Consider the following 12,763-nt stretch of genomic DNA (forward strand, 5'->3'; position numbering starts at 1 on the left):
TCAAGACCTGAATTTTTTCTTCAGTTCCTTCAGTTTAAATGCTAAGCGAGTTCGACCCTTTTGATTTTCTGCTTCCAGATCTTTGCACACTTTGCTACATTTCATTATAATACATTAAATATAAGCCATTAAAATATAATTGCCTTCCTGAACTACTTTTTGAAATCTTCTGTTCAGCTCCTTCATTTCTAGATTTCTTCCCTTTGCTTTAGCTTCTCGGCACTCTAGTGCAATATTCAGTGTGTCTTCTGACATCCATCTTGTTCTTTTTCTTCATCCTCTGTCTTTGTAATGATGTTTTGTATTCTTTCTGGATGATATTCTTAATATCATCCTACACCTCATCTGGTCTTTGCTCATTGATATTCAATGATCAGTAGGCCACTAGATCAATAGGTCATGTCATGAGAGATGGAGAAAAAAAATTGAATATGTTCACAACTTTCTCTCACTTGGATCCACAGTCAATAACTTTAGTACCAACATTTAGGAGAACATGAAATGTATTGCACTGGGAAAGTCTAAAGTCAGGGACTCTCAAATTATTAAGGAGCAATGATTTTCATTTGAGGATTAAGGTACAGTTTATTCAGGTCATGATCTTCTCAATCACTTTATATGTATCTGAAAACTGGACAATGAATAAGGATGACAGAAGAAGACTTGATACCTTTGAATTGTGGTTTTGGAGAAGAGTACTGACTATTCTCAGGGACTACTGAAAGAACAAACAGATAAGTCTTGGAAGAGGCACAGGCAGAGTGCTCCTTGAAGGCAAATATGATAAAATTCCATCTCACATATTTTGGGGATGTTCCTAGGAGAGACTATTATTGGACAAGAGTAACTTTCTTGGAAAGGATGATGAAAGAGAGGAAGACCTTCAGCCAGGTGGACTAACAGCAACGGGTTCAAGTGTGTCAGAGATTGTAAGGATGGTACAAGACAGAACACAGTTTAGATTGTTGTATTTCTTGACACAAAAGCATCTAGCAGCAGTGAAATGAAGATATTTTAAACTTTTTTTTCATGTGTTTGTTGGTCATCTGTTTTCTTTGGTGAAATGTCTTTTCATGTCCTTTGCCAATTTTGTCATTGTATTGATTCTTTTTTTCTTCTTAAAGTTTAGAGTTTTCCATAAATGTCAAAAATTAGATCCTTATCAGGTATGATTTTTTACAAATAGCTTCCCTAGTCTCTTCACACACTTTTAGAGATATGTTTTGTTACACATAAGAATTTTCAGAAGATTCCAGAAGGTTTAGCTTGTCATTGTATAAGTTTTGGTTATATTTGATAATCTATTTACACCATAACTTAGAGTTGCTAAATGTACCCCTATACTTTTAAAATATTTGTAGTTTTAAGTTTTATATTGAGGTCCTTGATAGATCTTGACTTCTTTTTTCTATAAAGTATGAAGCAGGCCATCTTTAAAGTGTTGAAGACTGAGGATATTACCTTAAGGACTAACAAGAACCTGACTCAAGCCATAGTAATTTCTATTGCTTTATGTAAAATCTATACAGTGAATAATGAAGGTCAAAAAGAAAGTATATCTTTTAATTATGGTTTGGGAAAAATATTTAATATACCAAAAACTTCCAGAAGAATAACTCTGTCTTGAAAGAAATACAGCTAAAATTTTCCTTCTAAGTGAAGATAAGCACACTCCATCTTACATATCTGTGGATATTTTGAAGGGAACAGTCTTTCAGGGAGGTCATCATCTCCATAACTGAGAGGGTTGGCTAAAGAGAAGAAGGCTCCCAATGAGATAAATTGACCTAGTAGCTGAAAAATAAGATCAAATAAAACAATAATTGTGAAGATAGCTCACGATCAGGAAGCTCTTTGTTCTGTTATACATAGAGTGGTTATGAATTGGAACTAAACTGATCACACATAAATGGATAACTGCCGCTGAATCCAAGCTCAGGTATCTTATTTTATTTTATTTTTTTATGATCAGCGATTGGAAAATATGGACTTGGTGACAGAAATTAAGCTGGAAATAGAATGATAGAATTCTGTACAATTAATGATATATTAATTGCAAATAATTTTCCAAGAAACATAAATACAGGCTATCCACATGGATTTCATTCAATAGTATGCATAGGAATCAGATTGATTACATCTGTGGAAAGAATCACTGGAGAAGCGCAATATCAACTGTGAAAACTAAGGCAGATGCTGATTGTGGGACAGACCATAAATTACTCATATGCAGGGGAGCTCTGGTGGCCTAGTGGCAAGGAGCTGCAACTACAATCCCAGAGGCGAACGGTTCGAATCCACCAGATGCTCTGCCGGGGAAGGAGGGACAATCTCCTCCTGTACCAGTCAGATCTGATTTGACTGTACACGCACACAAAAATAATAAAATAAAATAAAAAAAATTACTCATATGCAAGTTCAAGCTGAAACTAAGGAGAATGAAATAAAATTCATGGGAACCAAAATTTGATCTTGATTATATCCCAACTGAATTTCAGAACCATCTCAGAAGCAGTTTTGAGGCCTTAAAACACTAATGAGAGAAGAACAGTTGAGCTGTGGGAGGCTATCAATAGTATCATCCAGAAAGATGCAAAAGGTCATTACAAAGACAGAAAAAGAAGAAATGCCCAAGATGCATGTCAGGAGAGACTCTGAATATTGAATTAGAGTACTGAGAAGCCAAAACAAAGGGAAGAAATCAAGAAATGAAGGAGCTGAGCAGAAGATTTGAAAGGGCAGCATAAATGTGCAAAACGCTGGATTCAGAAAATCCTAAGGGTGGAACTCACTTGACATTTCTTAAGCTAAAGCAACTCAAGAACAAATTTAAGCCTCGAGCTACAATACTTAAGAATGCTTTGGGTAGAATTTTAAATGATACAGGAAGCATTAAAAGAAGATGGAAAGAGTATACAGAGTCATTGTACCAAAAGGTATTGGCTGACACAGAAGAATTTCATGAAACAACATATGAGCAAGAAAGAGCCTGTGGTAATGAAGGAGGAAGTTCAAGCTGCTCTGAAAGAATTGGCAAAAACCAAGGCCCCAGGAATTGATGGCGTACCATATTTCAACAAACAGACGCTGCCCTAGATGCACTCACAAATTTGTGCCAAGAAATCTGGAGGCCAACCACCTGGACAACTAACTGGAAGAGATCTATATTTATTCCCATTCCAGAGAAAGGTGACTCGACAAAGTACAGAAATTATCGAACAATATCATTAAGATCACATGCAAGCTAGATACTGCTGAAAATTATTTATAAAAGTAAACAACAAAGTACATCTACAGAAAACTGACAGAAATGCAGGCTGGGTTTAGAAGAGGGCATAGTACTAGGGATATTATAGCTAATGTTAGATGCATCTCAGCTGAAAGTACAGAGTACCAGAGGAATATCCACCTGTGTTTCATTGACTATTCAAAGGCATTTGATTGTGTGGATTACAACAAACTGTGGCTGACTCTGAGAAGAATGAGAATCCTAGAATATTTGATTGTGCTTATGCAAAGCCTATACTTGGAACAGAGCAGAGACACTGCCTGGTTTAAAATAGGTAAGTGTGTACTCCAGGCATGTGTCCTATGTGCATATCTTTTCAGTCTATATGCAGAACAGATCATCCGGGAGGCTAGGCTCTAAAAGGAGGAATATGGCATCAGGATTGGAAGAGGATTTATCAACAACTTGTGTCATGCAGATGACACAATCCTGACTGCTGATACTGAGGAGGACCTGAAGCACTTGCTGAGGAAGGTCAAAGACTGCAGCTTTCAATTTTCATTGAAAGAAAACACAGATTCTCACTCCTGGGCCATTTGGCAGCATCATAATCGATGGTGAAGAGATTAAGACTTTTAACAGCTTCAGTTTGTTTGGCTCCACAATCAACACTTTTGGTACCAGCAGCCAGGAAGTAAAACGACGAATTGTACTGGAAAAGTCAGCTGTCAGGGACCTCTCCAGAGTACTGAACAACAGTGATGTCAGTCTGGAGACTAAGGTGCACCTGATCCAGGCCCTAGTCTTCACAATTGCTTGCTATGCTTCATAATGCTGGACAATGACTAAGGATGATAGAATTGAAGCCTTTGAGCTGTGGTGCTGGAAAAGAGTACTGTTTATATCATGGACTTCTAGGAGAACCAACAGGTTCATCCTAGAGAGGGTGAAACCAGGCTGACATACTTTGGGCACATTGCAAGAAGGGACCAGTCCTTGGAGAGGGATATCATGCTCGAGCAGGTGGAGGGATGGCGCAAGAGAGGATGAATCTTGATGAAATGGATTCATTCATTCACTGGGGTGGTGTGGGTAGGTGTATCAGAGACATTAAAGTTGGCCCAGGATAGAGCAGTTTTTAGAGTTGTTTTAGACAGGGTCACTATGAGTTGCAAGCAACTCAATAGCACGTAACAACAGTATCCTCTTTAATCAATAAAATAGGATTATATTCTTTTCTCCTTCTCAGAGTCTCATAGAAACCCACTCATGAATTGTATTTAGCAGATTTAACAAATCAAAGTTAATATTTATCAAGCATATTTCATAGTGAACAAATTTCAGCAGACTTATCAGGTGAAGATAGACTAGGAAGAAAGGTTGGGTGGTGTTTTTCTAAAAAAATGAACCCCTGAAACGTTATAGCTAATGAAAGAATATTTCCAGTCACAACAAATTTTTGAAATAAATATTTTAAAGTGTTTCATGTGTTTCAAGAACTTCTCACAATTCAGTAAAATAGTTTCTATGTTCTGTTTTCATTTTACATATCAGAATGTGCAGGCAAGGAGAGGTAAATAATTTATTCCAGGTCACAGAGCTAGAAAGTGATAAAGTTGAAATTCTAATGCTAACAATCAACCTCTAAGACTAAAGGATTAACTCCAATGATATGTTTTTAGATGCCTTCAAGTCAGAACCTTGTCTCATAGCTGACCCTCCAGTGGTTCTTCAGTTGCAAAAAATCACACAGAGGAGCTTGTTCATTTTTCTCCTGTGGAGCAGCTGGTGAATTTGAACTGTGTACTTTGGGGTTGGGAGCAAAGCTTCCTATAACTGGGCTACCAGAGCTCCCTAATTCCAATGCAATAGTAGCTTTCTAACAGACATTAGTTGAATTTTTAATTTTACTGCTGATTGAGTGGGTAATTGATATAAGTGAAATGAATTTCTGAAAGGTAGAAGTCACATTTCTATTGCTGTTGTTAACCACTTTTGAGTTGACTATGACTCACAGGGACTCTATGAACAATGGCCCAGAACATTGTCCTATCCTGAGTCTACCTCTATGTATCTGAAACCTTTGACCTTATTGACATAGTCATGATGTCATTCCAACAACAACAACATGGTGAAATGCAGATATGAAAGGAGGTAGAGGTAATTTTGTTGTTCTTGTTTTGTTGTTGTTCAAGTTGCTTGCAACTCACAGCAATCCACTATCCCTGAACTCTGCTCTATCCTGAGCCAACCAATCTCATTTTCTCTGACACATCTACCCCCATTACTCCACTTACTTAGTCAATCCATCTCATCTTGGGTCTTCCCCTCCTGCACTGTCCACCTACCCTTCCAAGCATGAAGTCTTTCTCCAAGGATTGATCCCTTCTGGCCATGAACCCAAAGTATGAGGGATGGAGCTTCAAAATCCTTGCCTCCAAGGACGAGCCTGGTTTCACCCACTCCAGGTAATATCTGTTTGTTCTTTTGGTGGTCAATGGTATGTTCAATACTCTGCTCCAGCACCACAATTCAAAGACATTAATTCTTCTGCCATCCTTAGACATTGTCCGGCTCTCTAATGCATGGAGGTCATAGACACTATCAAAACATAGAAGTGAGAAAGAATTGAAGATCAGTTAAGCTAAAGGAACAGTGATCCATTTCTAGAACATTTCCCATGCTCTTTCATCCTTAATTTTCTTCTTGTTTTCTCTCTAAGATAAACAAGGCAGAGTTTCTTAATAGTTTCAGTTTAGTAAGGACATCTAGATCATGGAATCTGGTATTTTAGAGCAGGGATGAATTTAAATGACTATGACGTTGTCTGCAGCATGCTGTAATGTTAGCCAAAAGGCCACTCTCTTCTGCTATTGGAATTTATCAGAGGTTCCACCAGAGAAAGATATGAGTATTCCCTCCTATTATAATTTACAGCCTCAGAACCCAATGACAGGTAGTGTGTGATATGTAAGAACTGATTTGATTCAGAGTATGAGTTTGGATTTTGAAGGAAAAATAAGCATTTCAGGAAATGAAAGAACCCAGAACAGGCCCATAATTTAGAAATGTAATGTCTAGAATTTAGGGTGACATTAAAAATCAAGGGGGAAAACACAATCAAAATGTATATTAATTCATAAAAACCTGTGCATCTAAATATTTCTGAACTTCTTTACCTTTTGGAACTCTGCCTTCCAGGCTTGCCCAAGGATTACAGACTCTGCCTTGATCCGTGCACAGGCTTCTGGGTCAGGTTACCTGTTTGGTGGTACGGAAGCCCAATACCAGCTGTGAAAACTAGGCCAAGTGCTGATTGTGGAACAGACCATCAACTACTCATATGAAAGTTCAAGCTGAAGCTAAGGAAAGTGAAATCAAATCCATGGGAACCAAAATATGACCTTGAGTCTATCTCACCTGAGTTTCAAAACCATCACAGGAACAGGTTTGAAGCCTTGAAAACTAATAAGTGAAGACCAGATAAATTATGGGAGGATATCAAGAATATCAACCAGGAAGTGTGCAAAAGGTCATTACAAAGACAGACGAGGAAGGAAACCCAAAATGTATGTCAAAAGAGACTCTGAATATTGCACTAGAACACTGAGAAGCTGAGCAGAGGGAAGAAATCAAGGCATTAAGGGGCTGAACAGAAGATTTCAAAAAGGCAGTATGGGAGGACAAAATAAAGTATTAGAATGAAATGTGCAAGGAGATGGAGTCAGAAAATCAAAGGGTCCGAACTCACTCAGCATTTCTTAAGCTCAAGGCACTGAAGAAGAAATTCAAGCCTCGAGTTGCAATACTTAAGAATGCTTTGGGCAGAATATTAAATGATTCTACAAGTATTAAAATAAGATGGGAAGAGTATACAGAATCATTATACCAAAAGTTATTAGCAAACACAGAAGAATTTCATGAAACAACATGTGAGCAAGAGCCTGTGGTGATGAAGGAAGATGTTAAAACTGCTTTGAAAGAATTGACAAAAAATAAGGCCCCAGGAATAGATGGTATACCAATTGAAGTATTTCAGATAATAGATGTTGCCCTAGATGTGCTCACTAAGTTGTGCCAAGAAATCTGGAGAACAACCACTTGGCCAACTGACTGGAAGATATCTATATTTGTTCCCATTCGAAAGAAAGGTGATCTGACAGGCTGTGAAAATTGTCAAACAATATCATTAATATCACATGCAAACAAGATTCTGCTGAAGATCATTCAAAAAGGACTGGAACAGCACATCAACAGAGAACTACCAGAAGTGCAAGCTGGGTTTAGATGCGGTCATGGTACTATGGATATTGTAGCTAATGTTAGATGGATCTTGGCTGAAAGCAGGGAATACCAGAGGAATGTCTATCTGTGCTTCATTGATTATGCAAAGGCGTTTGACTGTGTGGATCACAACAAAGTGTGACTGACTGAGAAAAATTGTGCTAATGCAAAACCTATACTTGGACCAGGAGGCACTTGTCAGAACAGAGCAAGGAAACACTGCATGGTTCAAAATTGGGAAGGGTGTACACCAGGGATGTGTCCTATCTTCATACCTCAATCTTTCTGCAGAATAGATTATCTGGTAAGCTGGGCTCTATGAGGAGATATGGGCATCAAGACTGGTGGAAGAATCATCAACAATCTGCGTTATGCAAATGACACAACTCTATTTGCTGAAACTGAGTAGGATCTGAAACACTTGCTGCCGAAGACCAGGGACTACAGCCTTCAGTGTGGATTGAGGCTCAATATCAAGAAAACAATGATTCTCACCACTGGGATGATTAGCAGCATCATGATATATTGTGAAGAGATTGAGACTCTTAGTTTGCTTCACAGCGTTAGTTCGCTTGTTTCCACAATCAACACTCTTGGCACCAGAAGTCAGGAAATTAAAAGATGTATTTTGATGGGAAAGTCTGTGGTTAGAGACCTCTAAATACTAAAGAGCAACAAAGTCAGTCTGGAGACTAAGGTGCACCTGCTACAGGCCATGGTCTTTGCAATCACTTGCTATGCATGAGAGATCTGGGAAATGACTAGGGATGATAGAAGGAGAATTGATGCCTTTGAGCTATCATGTGGGAGAAGAGTATTAAATATACCATGGACTTCTAAGAGAATGAACAGGTTTGTCTTGGAGAGGGTGAAGCCAGGCTGCTCCTTTGTTGTTGTTATGTGCCATCGAGTCGCCTGCGACTCATAGGGACCTTATGTACAACAGCCCTAAGCCCTGTTCTATCCTGTGCCAACCTAGGCATCTCAAATGCACTCATTCCCACCACTCCACTCACAGAATTGATCCATCTTATCGAAGGTTCTCCTCTCTGTGCTGCCCCTCTACTCTGGCAAACATGATGTCTCTCTCCAAGGACCAGTCCCTCCTTGCAACATGCCCAAAGTATGTCAGACGAAGCTTCAGAATCCTTGATTCCAAGGAGCATTCTGGATTCACCTTCTCTAGAACAAACCTGATTATTCTCCTAGCAGCCCATGAAATTTTCAACACTCTTCTTAATTCTCTTTCTATCATTCCTATTCACTGTACAACTCTGATGCATAGCACATAATTGTGAAGACTATAGCTTGGATCAGGCACACCTTAGTCTCCATCCTGACGTCGTTGCTCTTCAGTACTCTTGAAAGGTCCCTTACACCTGACTTTCCCAATTCAACTCATCTCTTGATTTCCTGGCTGCTGTTACCAAGACTGTTGACTGTGGAGCCAAGTAAACTAAAACTGTTAACTATCTCAATCTCTTCACCATCATACTGATGCTGCTAATTGACCCAGTGGTGAGAATCTTTGTTTTCTTGATGTTGAGCTTCAATCCATATAGGAGGTTTCAGTCCTTGACCTTCTGTAGCAAGGGCTTCAGGTCCTCCTCAGCTTCAGCAAGCAGGGTTGTGTCATCTACATAACGCAGGTTGTTGATGATTCTTCCACCAATCCTGATGCCACGTTTCTCCTGCCCAGCATCTTGGATGATCTGTTCTGCATACAGATTGAAAAGGTATGGAGACAAAATACATCCCTGATGGATCCCCTTCTTGATTTTGAACCATATAGTGTCTCCTTGCTCTGTTCTTTTGACTGCCTCTTGGTTCAAGTATAGGTTTCGCGTTGGCACAGTCAAATGTTCTGGGATTCCCATTCTTCTCAGAGTCAGCTATAGCTTGCTTTTTGTGATCCACACAGTCAAAAGCCTTTGCACAGTCAATGAAACACAGATAGACATTCTTCCGATATTCTTTGCTTTCTGCCAAGATCCATCTAACATTAGCTATAATATCCCTATTATCACGACCTCTTCTAAATCCAGCCTGCACATCTGGCAGCTCTCTGTTGACATATTGTTCTAAACTTTTTTGGCTAATTTTCAGCAGATTCTTGCTTGCGTGTGATATTAATGATATTGTTTGATAATTTCCGCACTCTGTTGGGTGACCTTTCTTTGGAATGGGAACAAATATCGATCTTTTCCAGTCAGTGGGCCAGCTGGCTGTCTTCCAGATTTCTTGGCACAACTTAGTGAGCACATCCAGGGTAGCATCTGTTTGTTGAAACATGCCAATTGGTATGCTGTCACCTCCTGGAGCCTTGTTTTTTGCCAATTCTTTCAGAGCAATTTGAATTTGCTCCTTCATCACTATAGGCTCTTACTCATACGTTATTTCATTAAATTCTTCTGTGTCAGCCAATTCCTTCTGATACAGTGACTCTATGTACTCCTTCCATCTTCTCTTGATACTTCCTGGATTATTTAACATTCTACCCAAAGTATCCTTAAGTATTGCCACCTGTGGCTTGAATTTGTTTTTCAACTCCTTCTGCTTAAGAAACACTGAGTGAGTTTGGCCCTTTTTATTTTCTGACTCCAGCTCTTTGCACATTTCATTATAGTATTTTGCTTTGTCGTCTCGGGCTGCCTTTTGAAATTTTCTGTTCAGCTCTTTGATTTCATCCCAGAGCTCATTTGGTCTATGCTCCAAGGCTGCTCCTTGGAGGCAAGGATTCTGAAGCTTCGTCTGACATAGTTTGGATGTATTGCAAGGAGGAACTAGGCCTTGGAGAGGGACGTCATGCTTGAAATTGTGGAAGGACAGCTCAAGAGAGGAAGGCCCTCCATGAGATGGCTTGATTCAGTGCCTAGGGTAATAGGGGTAGATGTGTCAGAGACAATAATATTGGCACAGGATGGAGCAGCGTTTAGGACTGTTGTCCATAGGGTGGCTATGAGTCGCAAGTGACTCAACAGCACATAACAACAACATCTAAGTATTTACCTTTTTGGCATTGTGCTTTCCCCCATTTTCAATCTATTTTATGTTAAAGATTTTCACTTTCTAAAATTACATATTGCCAATATCTGGTTGGAAGCTGAAGACGATGTAGAGTTTGATATTTTAAGCCTTAGACTAAGATGAGGTTTTCTCCAATGTAAGCAATTCTTAGCAGCAGTTTCTAGGGTAGCGTGCATGTGTTATCTTCAAAATCTTAACCTCCTCCATAGCTTCCAAGAGCTTTGAAGGTCAATCTTAAATATTTTAAAGCAATCCTTTGTCATAGAACTGAGTGACTCTATTGCCACAGTGGCTGTTTTTCAAGTATCCGTTAGTCACAGAACCTACAATCCTAATGGTATGAGGATTCTATCAATATTCCTCACAGTCACAACTTAACAATGGTAGTACCTGGTAGAATTGGGATTAAAACTCACGACTGGCCTCCATACTGATTTACCAATGACAACTTACTATAGTGTAGTTAAGTTTCTTCTGTTTGAATGTTGTAAACATCACCTCCAACCAGTCTAAGGGTAATTTATCAAGGATGCAGGGATATCTTGTGCAATACAATGGTAGAAAATGGACTTAGGTGTTGTTACTTACTGTCAAGTTGGAACTGACTCTTGGTTGACACTCCAGTGGGTTTTCAGAGGCAGTAAATCATCACATGAAAGAAGATTGTCCATCTTTCTCCCGTGGAGCAGCTGGTGGATTCGAACTACATACATATGTGTTGGTAGAATGACTCCTTACCACATAGTCACCAGAGCTCCCTCAAGAAGAGTATAAACTGGAATACCTTCAGAAGTCTAAGCAACTATCCTCCTTTGCCTCTGAGACTCAATGTTCTATTTGTGTCCAATTCATTCATCTCTCTCTCTGCCCACCGGCTTTTTAAACATTTGTATATACCTGGTAGGTGAATAGACATATTTTTGTCCCCTATTTAATACTGTTCCTAAATTTTCTTCCAGTTGATATGCACTCTTAGTACTTATTAGAGAACTCATCCTCACTGCTGGGGACCAGTTCTCAGAGGGGACTATGATGAGTAGATAATCCAACCATTGTCTAACACAGTCTATCTACATTGCCTCCTTTCGAAAATGGGGAGAGCACATGAGATAATAATAATCTGCATTGTGTGAAGGCCTAGTGTCAAGAAGCCATGCAGTAACCCGGTTCCAATCCACCAGCTGCTCCGCTGATGGGCAGTCTCCTCCCATACAATTAATTGCCTCTGAAAACCCGTCTGAGGGTAGGCTATGGGTTGGTTCTCACTTGATGGTGCTCAACAACAACAAATGAACTGGGGGAGGAGGAAGAGAGGGGAAGGAAGAAAATGTGCACCAATGAGTGAAAGAAAATCCAACTCTTCTGCAAACTCTCATGAAAGCTACAATTAAAATAAAAAAAATATTAAAAACAAAAGACATAATGCCAAGAAAGCTAACAGGTCATGAAATGACAGGAAGACCTTCAATAAGGTGATTGACAGTGATTGTAACAATGGACTAAAATAGATCAGAGATCATGAAGACGGCACATGTTCAGATCTGCTGTTAACAGAGTTGCTGTGAGTTGCGGTTGATTTGATGGCACCTAACACCACCACCAATATCAACTAAATCTTTATTCTGTTTCAGGCACTGCACTTGGTCTTTTGCAGAGCTTTATTTGATGTAATTGCTCAGTATACCTTGTAACAAGCCCAGGAGGCAGTAACTTTATTGTCCCATTTTCATGAATGATAAATGAAGCACTGAGTGGTTAAGGCACTTGTTCACAATGATTTGGAAAGTGCCTCACAGCTGCAAAATGTTATGGTTTCTAACTAGACATGACAGTTTAAATAAATCTAAGAGAGTAAAAGAATGAAAATATGAAAGCATGCTTCATTTCTTAACTTCAGATCATTTATTTCTGAAAGCAGAAAAACTACAGTTTGATTAAAAATAGCTGAATACATTAAATGATCAGAATAATTAAATGTAAGGGGTTTATAATAATTTAAAAAATAGGGCATGGTAACAACAGTTGATGAAATAGTTATTGTCAAAATAGCAAATCGAGACTGTGGAATAAAATAGGAAATATAGAGTCTACAATTAAAAAGGAAATACCAAAAGGAGGAGGAGGAGAAGGAGGAGGAAGCGATGGTGGAGGAGAAACAAATCTTATTTCTCATGTTTAGAAGAAGTACAGCATCTTCTAGTCAGGTGCTACTCAGACCTGTCT

This window comes from Elephantulus edwardii, unplaced genomic scaffold, assembly GCF_000299155.1.
Source record: "Elephantulus edwardii isolate Elephantulus edwardi_28Jun2011 unplaced genomic scaffold, EleEdw1.0 scaffold00042, whole genome shotgun sequence".
NCBI lineage: Eukaryota > Metazoa > Chordata > Mammalia > Macroscelidea > Macroscelididae > Elephantulus > Elephantulus edwardii.